At 48.6% G+C, this 14,163-nt stretch overlaps 1 protein-coding gene across 3 annotated transcripts in view; it reads left to right on the top strand.

The window, feature by feature from the left end:
- Nucleotides 1–14,163, top strand: part of ATZW10 (centromere/kinetochore protein, putative (ZW10)) — a 56,651-nt gene that overhangs the window by 16,185 nt on the left and 26,303 nt on the right. The window lies entirely within an intron of this gene.

Genomic DNA, 14,163 nt, shown 5'->3' with positions numbered 1-14,163 from the left:
CCTGTCTTAGCACAACCCCTAATCCTTTGCCACTGGCATCTGTCTCCACAATGAAAGTACGTGAAAAATCAGGGCATACCAACACAGGAGCATGAGTGAGGGCGAATTTCAGGTCTTAAAGCTGGGGTAGAAGCGGAAATAGTCTTCCAGCTTCATGAGCCACTCCTCCAACTCATTGGGAGTGCGAGTGTCTCCTTTAAACTTATGCACTGTGAGTTTGTCCTTCATATCCTTGGCTGCATAATTCTTGTGTGTGTGACCTCCAAAAGTGCGGGCATCATCACGCTTGAGGTTCACATAATCGGAGAAGGGTATCTCAAGGTTGATGGCCTCAAGTAGGGCCCTTTATGAACGCAAAGAATCTGCCAACATGTCATCAAAAGTGGCTTGTTGCCCACCACCAACCCCCTACTGTGTAGAAGCTGTTGCCATATGATGCACTGGCTGCGTCTGGCTATATGTGCACACTGGCGGAGGGATAGGAGCATGAACTCCGGGCTGGGTCTCTCTACCAAATGCATCTCTCCGAAATGATGGCATACCAAAGGGCTAAGAAGAGGACTGACCTCTCTCCCAAGGGTGTGGGTTGCCATGTAAACCCAAGCCAACTCTAGGCATACTCCTTGGTGCGGTGAAAGGAGCACTAGCTGGATGCACAAGCTGGATGCACACCAACGGGTCGGCCCAAAAGAGACGGCTCAGCTTGCATAGATGCAGAAAGCTGAGAGCCAAAAGATGGCCTGACATCCTGCAAGAAGGTGCTCTGTGGCACAGAAAATGCATCATCTATGTCCAGATAATCCCCAAGTTGGGGTACATGCAATGGTCCAGAAGACTGATGCTCATAGGCACGATGGGCATCTATCGTAAAACCCTTGCGTGGAGCAGACAAAACATCCTGACTGTCTGAATGGTCCCCTTGCTGGGGTGCGGGCTGCTTACCCTTATCCTGCATAGCAATGGCAGATGTGATCTGCTGTCCCATCTGGACAAGAGCCGTATCCTGCATAGCCATGGCTGTGGTAAGCTGTTGGCTGAACTCCTGTCCTATCTGGCAGAAAGCACCTTGGAGCATAGAGGAAAGGGCATCTAGAAACTGCGTCTGCGCTGCTTGCACTTGCGCTGCTTGCACTTCGTGGGATGCAGGAGAGAGAGGCTGAGTGGAAGGAACCTCTGCGCCACCAATGGATGCAACCACTGTGGTGGGCACTTGCTCATACTGAGTAGCCTCATCAGTGTCATGCGATATATCACGAGGGACATGCTTCGGTGCCATGGTGACTGTTCTTGGAGAGGAGCTCGAATGTAGGCAAGGAGAAATGGATAACAAAACTCTGCTGTAATGAGCCCTGAGATAGTGTGTGGAAAACACGAAAATGTTGATGGAGAGGCTCAGAAGAAAGGTCGCCGAAGAAGCTTCGAAACAGAGCCAAAATGGCTCCAAACGGGCTCTGAAAGGCCCCTAAAAAGAGGCTGAAAGTGAACTGTTTACCCTCTTCTTCTTCTTGTTCTTCTTCTTCTTTTTTTTAGGGGGGTGGGGTTCCCTAAGTCACCTAAGACAGTTAGGACTCCTAACCTATGACTGGTAAGACAGTTAGGACATTGACCTAAGATAACCTGACTAGACCATTTAACCCTAGTTAGCACTAACCTAACCTAGCCAACTAATTGAACCTAAACCCAACCAAACTAACTAAACCTAATCAAAGTAACTCAACCCACAAAACTAGCTAGACCTAACCAAACCTAACCAAACTAACCCAACCCTTGTTAGTCTCACATAGGTAGCAAACCTTGTAGGCTAAGGTTTGCAGGAAAGAAAAAAAAGCGGAGCGGCGACGGCGTCGATTAGGGCAACGCATGGGCGCGGGAGGGCGGTGAATAGGACGGCGTCTCGAAGATTTGACGGACGGGCTCTTGGTCTCGTTGATGGCGCACGTCGGAATGCACACGGCTCTAGCACACGGGTCTGCACATCGCATGGTTGATGGTGCACGTCGGGATGCACACGGCTCTAGCTGCACGTCGCACGGGTTTGAAGGATGCCTTCAGCCCTTGGAATTTGATGCCACAGCCCTCGGGATTTACCAATTGAAAGGCCAGCAGATTTGACGATGCTTGGAGCTGGGATTCGTTGCAGCTAGCAAATGCTCCACATTCTGCCAGAAATCACGTGCATCGTACGGTAGGATTTGGCGTTGATAGGAGCTTTGACAGATTTACGTTGGCTGGGTAAGATTTGGCGTTGACAGCTTGATGTTGAAGCTAGTTCCGAAACAGGGCCCTAGGAAGGGGCTCTGATACCAATGTAGAGAAGGGGTAGGGACAGATTTGGAGAAAGGGGGATAGGAGCAGAAAGGAGAGAGAGAGAGGGGAAGAGGGAGGGAAAAGGGTAGGAGAGAGAGAATGAAGTAGGAAAGGGAGGGAGAGATTGAAAGGGAGTAGGGAAGAGAGAGAGAGAGAGTGAGTGAGCATAGGTAGGAAGGAGGAAGGGAGAGTAGATAGGATTAGATCTCACATCAAAAAGTACATAGTAGGGGGTGGATGGAGACTTATATAGTCCCTCCACATTTCCCCCCTAAAGGGCCTCTAACTTGGCCTCTTTTTCCCCTTCATTACAGACCCCGCCTTTGCTTTGCTGTCAACTCTGAGTCCACTGCGGTTGTAGCGTGTGTTCACATCCTCGAGTTTCAGCTGTGTTTGTTTCTTGTCTTTGTTGTCATCTTTCTTGGCGACTTTATCTGTATCTTTGCCACCTTTCCCCATTTCGTTTGACTGACCCGTGTTCGGTGCAGGTCTTACTGCAGGAGCGGGAGCATGAGCCCCCCCCCCCATGACGGGAGGTACCCCCAGGGGGCTGAAAAAAGGCGGGGAGCGGGAGAGCTTAATGGAGGGGGCAGAAGGCGGGGCTATGGGTCGGGGCTGTAGGTTGGAGCGGAGGAGAATGGGTGAATGTGGAGGGGAATGGAGGAGGATTTTCTCTGATTTTTCTGTTGTTTTCTGACAGCTGCTCAGAGCAAAATAGCAAAATAGTATTAGGTGCTCAAAGCTAATGCTCCTATATATGTCCAGGCTCCATATATCCAAGTACCCTGGTGGCTCTCTAATGGAATGTGATGAGCTCTTGCTGTCGAGGCAGCGGAGGGTGTGGTCTCCTCAATCTTTGTATATGGGCTGTGTCAAGGGTAACACCTCGTCTCTGGTAGTCTCCTCTGAGGAGGGCTGAATTAAACCGGACCTCGATCGTGTGTGCTTTGGTCACTCTCCGTGCCGCATGTGGAGTGTGTGCCTCTCGTCTAGCAGCATCGTGGTGGTGACTCTCACTATAATCCATGATGCTCTCATCTCATCAAGCTCCTATCCCTCAGCCTCCCCGGTAGTTGACTTAGATGCATAGAAGTCTGTAACACGTGTCTGTGCTCGGTCGATCTCAGTGACCTGTGGCATCGCTTGTTGCTGCTCTTTGGTCTGTCGCATCAATATATCTTTGTGTCGTCGCATCTCAATCAGCAGATAGAGCCCAACACAAGCCTGGTCGGAGAAATGGATCAGCCGTGTAAGTGGACCAAAGCCATGCCCCTCCTGAAAGAGGCAGTTATATCGCCCTCAGATCTCATAGTAGACTGGACGACACGTAGAAAGTGCTCCTTTGTCTCGACCTCCCCCATCGGGCATAGTCTGTAGATCCTCTACTCTCTGGGTATGCCTGCTGCTCTCCCTGCCTCAATCCTCAGTTGATGTGATGAGACTCGCAACTGTTTGATGGCGATCCTCAGTGCATGTGAGACTCTCCTTTCCACGAGACACTGAGGTCTGATGATGAGACCATACTCCGAGACCCTCAGGAAGTGGTCATCGTAGAACTCGATCTTGGTGGGGAACTCCTCTCCCCCTCAAGCCCTAGACGTATGAAGCTGGAGAGAGAGAGAGAAAGAAAGAAAGAAAGAGAGTTTATTAAAGTCTTCGGGAGACCGTGAAGGTCTATGAGACTAAAGATAACTGATACAATGAGCATAACGGTGGCGGTCTCCAAACGGGCCAGCCAACCGTTTCTACAAAAAAGAGGTTATGAAGGATGGTGTGTCTAGTCCTGATACAAAAAATATGTGTCAACCTCCAGATGATACAAAAAAGAAGGGGGGGGCACCAAAAATGGGGCAGAGGGGGGAGATACAATATATATGTGCAGGTGGTGATCGTCAGAGACCAATCATAGAGGGGCCGTCAAATGGGAGGCCGGAAAAAACCCTGCGATAGATGATTGGCCTCTGACGTCACGCGGCCTAGTCGAGCTCGGTCGTCGGGGGTGGCGGGTGGCCCTGTGGATGAGGGCAACGGTAACCCCGGTGGGGCGGGTAGAGAGCAGAGAGGAGATGTCATGGACCCGGATGTGTGAGTCTGTCCGCTGGTGCAGCTGTCGTGGCTCTGGCTCTCGCTCACGTCCGCGTCGTCGGCTAGACTGAGGAGAGGTATCCTGTGACTGGAAGAAATCAGTGATGGGCCGCTGGGTGTCCTCACGCTGTGTGTGCTGCGCGTGTCGCCGTGCTCGGAGAGAGGTATCTCGGTGGCGAGTCATCTCATGTAAGAAAGCGGCTAGGCATCGCTGATCCGGGAACTGCAGCATGTGTTGGAGGGGGCCGAATCCGTCGCGGAAGAGGCAATGGTACCGGCCTCGAATGGCATAATAGATAGGACATCTAAAAGCAAAGTGCTCCTCCGACTCAATCTCCTACAAGTCGCAAAGTGGGCAAAGGCGGCCCTCTCGTGGGATACCCTCTGCGCGTCCGCTTTCAAGAGAGAGTGGAGAGTGAACATGTGGGCATTACAATCCTCAGTGTTTGCTCGAACCGAAACTGCACGAAATGAGAGGCGTGCATGAGAAGCTGCAAGTGCTGGATAGAGAAGTGTGGAATCATCTGCATACTCAGTGTGTATGAAAGGAGCAGCATGTAGGAAGTCCTTTGCAATCTGAATTGTTCTATTGCTAGATAATACTTCAGTCTGGGCTGCAGCTTGGTGAGGTGGGCCATGGATGAAGGCTAAATATTGCTCGAAGAAAGGTTTTCTGGTCAGCAAGGAACAATAATTCAAAGCAGAGGAAACAAAACTTGGGAACGGTCCGTAAAGATTGTTGTTGCAGTAGATGTGGTAGTTGATCAAGACTGTATGAAAGAAAGTCATAGGTGCGTAGACAACAGTAATGCCATAAAGATTTCCACATAGCAAGGAAGGAACTTGACGTTGCTTAGAGCTTGATCTTGAAATGCAACCACATTTGCATGAAGTGCGCCCGGATCTCTGCATGGAAGCAAGTGAGCACAGCCATCGATGAGGCTTCGTGAACCATGGCTGAGCAGAGTGAAACAGGTGCCCGGAGGAACATCAGTTGGCACGAACATCACAGCAACGTGTGGAAAATTGTTATGCAGCCTGAAGGAGGCACCGTATGCAACAGAAAAATCTTGACTGGTTGTGTTGTCACTGTAGGAGGTGATCAAATGCACCAAGAAATGGTCATCGCAGTGAAACATCGGCAGAATGGAGAACCAAACGGTAGGTGGAGCTTTGATTTCATTGAGCAGGTTGTCGATGTAGTTGCAAGATGCAATAATTGTATTTGCAATGTGGCGATCAACAATTATGGAGTTGTGATCAGTGCCTACAGAGAGAAGTCCACCAACAGAGAAATCTTTGTCAAATTTGTCTGCAACGTGATGAGAGGCAGCTGATTGCTCGTCCGGACTAAGTGCAACGGTGTTGTTATCAAGATACAAAGCATCGCCAAGATTGAGGGAGGAAGTAAAGCTTGCAACATTGGGCGGCTGAATAGCACTATGCACAAGGTGTATGCTGCTGTGAGAACTTGGTGATGGCTGGACGTTGAAGCCTTTGGAGGCATAGCCTCTTGTCAAGGCGATAGAGGCAGCAGAGGCCTGAATCAAGCCATTAGCTGTGGCTGCAGCAGGGCCTTTGAGAATCACAGCAGGGCCTTTGATGATACTCAAGGGAAGTCCGTCCATAAAAGGAGCTCCTTGAGCAGATGCAACAACGTGCGATGCATCTGGGTGAGCGCTTGAGGAAATGAGCGTCATCGTAGAGAGTGCGCCTTTGAACAGGGAAGCGACATGGGAGGTGTCTGCAGGGGGATGCTTCAGACTATGGTCACTGGGAGGTTGAGTGACGGCGCCTGTGTGGGAGCTTGCAGGAGGGTCATCACTTAAGCGGTTTAGATTAGGTCGGTGTAGCAGGAAAGGAGCAGTGCCTGGGGAATTGTCTTCGCATTGAAAAACAAGTAAAGGACGAGATTGAAGTGTCAAGGATTCTTGCAAGGAAGCAAAGAGTGCGCCATAGATAGATTGACCAGCAGGGAGACGCTGGGCAGCGGAAGTTATGGGCTGAGCACAGGTCTCAGGAGAGAAAAGAACATCTGATACCATGTCAGAAAGAGACAAAGAGCCAAGAGGCTTGAGAAAACTCAGCAAGAAAGCCATAGCGAGAGCGAGAAGACTCGGGGGGATGCACACAAAGAATGACCGTATTGCATGAGTACAGTTACATCTTATAGGACGTTTGCGGTTGCAATCGGTTACTAAGCCGATTCACATCTCTTGTCTTGTGTACGTAAGTGTGTGGAAAGACTTTTCGTCTTATCCATTCCAATAAGGGGTGCTCTGTGGGTGTGCCTACCGAGATAGAGGTATAGTGTGTTAGCAAGTGGGTTTAGGGCCTGGTATAAGCCACATAATGGGCTAATAACCAGGCATGTTAATGGCCAGCTAGAGGCCAACTTGAGACCTAGACTAGGTTGAGTTAACCCGACCAGATCTGGGTTGGGTCAGTCGGTCAGTTAGGTTAGGCCAAGCGGCTGGGTACCAGTCGGCTGGTCGGTCAGTTCTGCCAGGGATTCTCTTTATACTGCCAGGGATTCCCCTATAAAGAGGTCCCCCTTTTCACACTTTGATCATTCCATTTCTTCCACCCACACCATTTGCTAGCAATGCATCTCCATGCTGTTAACGAAGTTATCTTGCCTCAACCTGTGTGTGTGTGTGTGTGTGTGTGTGTCTCTCTCTCTCTCTCTCTCTCTCTCTCTCTCTCCATCGAGCAGGCGGAGAAGGTCATTGAACGTGGAGGACAAGCAGTATTGGCGGGAGAAGGAGAAGGCCCTGTGGGAGGAGAAGAACAAGCTGCTAGACTTAAAGCTGAAGAATGTCCAAGCAGAGTTAGCTTTTGAGAATCACAGTGTACCAGTCACTCCCTCATTAGAAAGCTCAGGACTCACATCCAGCCTTTCCACTCCCCGTTCCTAGCCTCTCCGCTTTCAGTGATGATGCGTGCATGGGCTGATGGGCCCGCATGAGGAGTTGCAGCCACATAGCCCAACGGGTAGCCTCAATCTATAGCCTCTCTGGCCACTGCCCAACAACATAAATCAGCCTTTCTTCGCGAGGAAAGAAACCCAAATGCAATGACTAGCTAGCAACCAATCCAGGAACAACAAAAGCTGGCAAAGACAAGCCTTCTTCTACCCGTATCCACATAAGAAAGGTCACCGGGGCTGGAAAATCCAGATCCTGCAGAGCCTGGATACACCTGGAAACAAATCACAATTTTCTGTAGTAGCTTGGAAACACCTGGAAACAGATCGCAGTTTCATGTAGCAGCTTGGAAACACCTGAAAACAGCTCCAGAACAGGGTGCAATCACCTAGCACAGCCCAGAGGACTCACAAGTGAAATCACAATCTGCACAGGACACCCTGGCTGAAATCGCAATTTGCAATAGGCTCCTGGATCAAGTGCGATTTTGTCCGGCAGGCCGTGGATGCATTGGTACTGGCCCTGGTTGATGATGATTTTCCCTGGCAGGCTCTGGAAGCTCCTAGTAAAAGGTGATTTTGCTCTAGCAGCACCTGGCAGGCTCTAGCAGCTCACAACTGATGATCTGGCTTCTTCTTCTTGAACTGATTTGGCCTTCCGAATCCAAAAGAAGGCCTCTAGGCTCTTTTTGGAGTCGTGTGCTAAAATTAGCAATTTTTAATTGCACCACTCTTTTGGCCCCCCTGTTGCACACTTTGGCCCTAGGAATTAATTGCCTAGTAATTGGGCGCACATTCACTATTTCCAAGGGCCCACTAGGGAATTTTAATTCCCCAAGTCTCGCCCCATGGCCGGACCCTTACGCCCCAGAGAGGCTCAAGTCAGTCGTGTGCAAATTACGGGAGTTGCAAATCACAAGTCCCATAATTTCACGTCCTCGTGACACATACTTGGGAGTTCTGTTTTCTGGACCTATCTTCACGATGAGACCGGCGATGTAGGGCTGCATGAGTAGAGGTTACGCCTCTCTAGCCCGATTGGAGAGACAATGCTTCCACTCGCACTATCAAGTCCTGCGGACCAAGGTTCTCCTTTTCAACTCCTTGGTCCGAGACCGTGGGCATGTCTCGGGCATGTATGGTAGCACTTGTTGGGGACCAGACCTCTTTGACACAGAGTGGATTTGAGTGGAGAGATTACACGCTCTTCTACTCTTACGGATGATACGCAGCAAGCCATCTGTTCCTCATCAGATCATTCGGGCTGAGTTCAGGGCATCCCCACTATAGTTAGATGCGGCATTCTAGACTAGCACTTACCTCTATCGTGTGCGCGCGTATGGCTCATGTACCACATGGCGATGCATGCTACGTTGGTTGGCACTAGCATCTTCCATGGCATCAGCAGCTCAGGGTGATCAGAGATGTTGGTATGCATGCACATGCGGTGGTTTGAGAGATTGGGTTTCATATAGACAGGCTGCCACCCTTCCAGTACAGCATTGACGCTCGATTTGTCCTATTTCGGGGCAACGAATTCAACCCAATCATTCGGGAGGATATCCTGCAGCTACACACATTCAGGACTTGGCTAGCACATGCAGAGCTCAGTTTCTATTGGGACCATTGCTTGCACTTTTGAGCGGAGGGCATCATCCACCAGGGTACACCTAGATCCATCGACCACATTCACTCAGGATTGCCCTTGGACAGTTACGTATATCATCGCATCGACTCTGTACCGAGAGTGGGTGAGGAGAGGGGATACCCAGGGACGGTCGTATTTGCACATTGTGTGAGTGCCATGAGGTGGAGTCAGAGGAGCACTTTTTCTTCCATTGCCCAGTCTACTATGAGATTACATTGCCTTTTCAGAGACGGATTTGAGGGCCTCTCCAGACTCCTCCTATACCTAGATGAGAGATGCTTGGTAGCTTTTATTCACGAGGCAGTTTGGCATAGAGATTGTCCGATCAGATCGAGGAGACAGGAGTAGGGGACCGTGCCGGTCCATCCCAGAGTAGGATCACAGAGTTCTTCCAGGTAGAGCAGGTTGCTATCCCAACCACGGTTAGTAGGAGAGGCATAGACCATGAAACCGAGATGCGGCACACTTGGCAGAGGACAGACGCACATATCACACTCGCTGACATATCTATTTTCAGACCTGGGGTGCAGCCGACCGGGGTTACATTGGCGCTCGTCAGAGGTTGGGTAGTGGCTAGGAGGGCACGATAGATTACTCACCCAGATAGCAGACAACAATCCATTACGGGCTTCTTGCCTACACTGCCTAGTCTGCCGTTGGGTGTAGCTTGACGTTTTGTTTGTCTATTGTATTGTATTGGATCAGAGTGCATCCCCACATGAGAATGATGATGCCAGGATGGCTATATGATTCTGGTGGACATGTACCCCACATGAGGATGATGATGCCAGGATGGCTCTATATGATTATGGTGGACGTGTCGTAGACCCATCGGTCTTTAGCAAACTTTAATAAACTTTATTTTTGTCTTTCTTTTTCAATTACTCTCTCAAGTTTATGCTTCCGCAATGTGTGCAACGTTGACAATTACAAACCCATGAGGGCCCAATCCATGTTGGCGCAGCCCAACAATCCTACCCATAATGCAAAATGGTTATAGGAGTCCGACTCGATTCTTAGAGATTACATCATCATGCAACATCAATTTCCCTCCAAAAAAGTTACCTTATATATAAAGGAGATGCCTGCATATAAAAATTTTCTCCTTTGTTAATATAGTTTTGGTGAGCATGTCTATTGGATTGTCCTTGGTAGAAAAATAGATCATTTGGATCTGCTGATTTTCCACCTTTCATGGATGAAGGGATATCTATATCAATGTGCTTCATTCTCAAGTGATCCACATGTTTCTTAGCCAAAGCAATGCATGATTGACTGTTGTAACCAGTAGGGACTTCAGTCTCCTGTACTATGCTAAGATCACCAGGTAGTCACTTCACACATTCCTGCATTTGCTGCCATGTACTTAGCCTCAGTGGAAGAAAGAGCAATCGTATTTTGTTTCTTGCTCACCTAGGAAATACTGTCCTCGCTGAGTGGAACAACATAGCTTGTAGTAGACTTTTTGCCTTTGCTTCTTGCCTAGTCAATGTCATAAAAGCCTTTGCTGTAGGTGTCATAATCGGAGAGAGAGTTGTAGTGGGAGAAAAAGGGAGAGATGGAAGAGATGGTGTCAGTGACAACCCCTCTATCCTAGGGGAGGGTGGAGCAATCGATGTCATGGGTAGGGGTATATCAGAGCCAGTAGTTGTAACTGTGGATGGAAGTGGAGCTGAAACTGGAACTGGGAGCTGACGATGAGGTTGAAGCTGAGGATGACGATGTAACTGAGACCGGAGCTGAGACTGAAGTTGAAGCTGAAGCTGAGGCAGAGGTGGACCCTATAGAGAAGGGGTAGGGACAGATTTGGAGAAAGGGGGATAGAGGAGCAGAAAGGGGAAAGAGAGAGAGAGAGGGGAAGAGGGAGGGAAAAGGGTAGGAGAGAGAATGAAGTAGGAAAGAGAGGGAGAGATTGAAATGGAGTAGGGAAGAGAGAGAGAGAGTGAGTGAGCGTAGGCAAGAAGGAGGAAGGGAGAGTAGATAGGATTAGATGTCACATCAAAAAGTACATAGTAGGGGGTGGATGGAGACTTATATAGTCCCTCCACATTTCCCCCCTAAAGGGCCTCTAACTTGGCCTCTTTTCCCCCTTCATTACAGCCATCCCTTCCCATAGAATTTTGCCCTCAAAATTTCATATGTGGGCTGTTAAATAGGTGCAGCAAACAGCAAATAATAATCAGCCCGGTAGGAGATAGGGATTGTCCTAGACAATGCTCTCTGGCTGCCATGAGTTCTCATCTTCAGGGAGTCCTTGCCACTTGATAAGATACTCGGTGTAGACTTTGTTTCGGAATACGTGATCCCTGAAACCCATGATGCGCTCCGGAACATAGAGTATGTGGCCCTCCTCATCCATAGGTGGTAGCTCAGGAAGTACTTGGACATGCTGTCCGACATGTGGCTTCAGCAAGGACACATGGAAAACATTATGAATCCTGGAGGTCCTGGGTAGCTCCAACTCATATGGCACCTCGCCAACTTTGTGGATGATTCTGTAGGGACCGCAATACCTGTGAGCAAGCTTCGTGTTGGTGTTACCCTTCAGCGAGGCATAACGGTTCTTATGGAGGCGTAAGTGCACATAATCCCCTTCTTTAAAAGACAGATACCTCCTGCGTTCATCCGCATACTTCTTCAGCTTGGCTTGGGCATCCTACATATTCGTTTTAGCCAATTGCAGAAGGGCATCCATACTCTCCAAGTCATTTCTTGCTTGCTGATTTTTCACAGCCATGTCTGCAACTAAAGATGGCATACCCACTGTGCATCCATACATAGCCTCGAACGGGCTCATGCCAATAGAGATGTGCTTGGTACTGTTGTAACAAAATTGAGCGAGTGCCAACCACTTATCCTAAGACTTCTGTGTGTCATGACAGAAATGCCTCAAATACTTGTCCATCCATCTTAGGGTGGTAAGCAGTGCTAGGTGTAAGAGAAGTACCCACTCCTGTAAATAATTCCTGCCAAAAGTGACCCATAAATTTTGCATCTTTGTCGCTGACAATCTCCTGAGGGAAAGCATGATCCAAAAAAACATGCTTGATGAACTGCCAAGCAACCTATGATGCTGAATAACGGGTCTTAGTGGGTATGAAATGGGCTTGCTTGCTTTGCCATTCTGTCAACCACCAGAAAATTGCTATCCCATCCCCGCTCTGTGGAAGGCAACCCTGTGATGAAATCCATAGCAGTGTGAGTCCATTTGCCTTCTGGAATAGGTGATGGCTGCAAGAGACCCGCAGGTAACCGGCTGTCCACTTTATTTTGCTGGCAGGGCAAACATTCAATGACAAATTTAACTACATCCCGCCACAAGCCATCCCAGATAAAGCTATGTTTGACCTTTTCATATGTCTTAGTAATACCCGCATGTCCTGCCATAGGAGATGAGTGCATGTCCTGCAAGACCAGCAGTCGGTACTTTGAATCTGGCACCAAATAAGTTCTGTCCTTGCACCACAACAGCCCATTATGCAGCTTAAATTCAGCATGCCGGTACTTTGAATCTGGCACCAAATAAATTCTGTCCTTGGACCACAACAGCCCATTATGCAGCTTAAATTCATCATGCCCCTGGCTCGATGGCCTCTATAACTCCACAAATATGGAAGCTGCCTTAGAATCGTGCATGTATTCTTCTTGAATACCATGAATCCACTCCTGGTAGATGGTAGAAATGGCAGACAAACTGCAAGCCCACATACGGGATAAGGCATCTGCAACCATGTTTTCTTTCCGTTTCTTGTACTCGATGTCGAAATCATAAGACTGAACCTTAGCCAGCCACCTCTTTTGCTTCATTGACAAGTTTGGCTGCGTAAGGAAATACCTGAGTGTCCTATGATTTGTCTTAACCTTGATTTTGCTACCATACAAGTAGTGGTGCCATTTTTCGAAAGCATGGAGGATAGCCAACATTTCCTGATCATACAAATGATAATCTAGTTCCTTGGCATCCAATTTCCTGCAATTACCCCATGTTCCTGTTTTAGCACAACCCCTAATCCTTTGCCACTGGCATCTGCCTCCACAATGAAAGTACGTGAAAAATCAGGGCATACCAACACAGGAGCATGAGTGAGGGCGAATTTCAGGTCTTCAAAGCTGCGCTGTGCATCTGTAGACCACATAAAAGCATCCTTCTTCAAAAGGTCTGTCAGAGGGGCTGCCCTCTCGGCAAACTTGTGAATAAAGCGCCTGTAGAAGGAAGCAAGACCTAGGAATCCCCTCAATTGAGTAGGGTTGCGTGGCTGCGGCCAATCCTCAATGCATTTCACCTTTGCAGGATCCAATCGAATGCCATCCTTGCTCACAATGTGACCAAGATACTCAACCTCTTGTGCCATAAAAGTGCATTTGTTGGGTTTAGTATAAAGCTGATGCAACCTCAAAATTTCCAGCACTTGCTTGACATTTCTGATGTGCTCTTGCTTATCCTTGTTGTAGATGAGGATGTCATCAAAAAATACCAGCACATATTTGAAAAGGAGATCCTCCACCATTGCTTGATTCCAAAAAGCTAGGTCCCATATGTATCTATTATGATGGAGGGTCTGAAACCGGCCTCTTATCACTCAGAGGGCAGTGGAACTTAACCTTTAATCACTTCAGCACTTATTTACAGCTCACAAAGCATATATCACAACCATTAACCATTGCATGATCACCATTTGGCATTTACCCATTTGTTCACAAACAAAACCACTGAAAAAGGGATGGAGGCTAGAATGCCCCTGCTCAACAAACATAGACAAGTGCACCCGATGGGCCCCAAACACCGTGGCGCCCCTTTCGGTATTTCTTTATATTTCACAGTGAAATGATTACAAGTTGCATCTGGGAGACCTTCCCTGCAACTGAGCACGCAGCCCCAATTCACTAAGCCTTCGCAAGGCTTTCAAGCATAGAACACCATCACATAAGTGCACTTAACCCATAGGCTCAACCCAAAGGCATTCTCTTTTCCGAGTGCAATTCCATTGGCTGTCCAGATGCAATCACACTGCACCCCAGCTGCACTCTCTTTGAGTCGTTTCCAGATGGCATTCACAAAGCTTTTCAAAGCTCCAAAATAAAATCAGCAAAGTACCCAACCAAATAATGACTCATGTAGCACTGCCTGGGCACCTGTGAGCCTAGAAAGAGGCGGCACACGAGGCCAACCAATAGCTTATGGCAAAAAGAAATTGCA

The sequence above is a fragment of the Dipteris shenzhenensis genome, chromosome 28 (assembly GCF_047967505.1).
Source record: "Dipteris shenzhenensis isolate YYH24624 ecotype China chromosome 28, Dip_SZ_1.0, whole genome shotgun sequence".
Lineage (NCBI taxonomy): Eukaryota > Viridiplantae > Streptophyta > Polypodiopsida > Gleicheniales > Dipteridaceae > Dipteris > Dipteris shenzhenensis.
The sequence above is the reverse complement of the archived record's forward strand: the minus strand, read 5'-3'. Positions and strand labels throughout refer to the sequence as shown.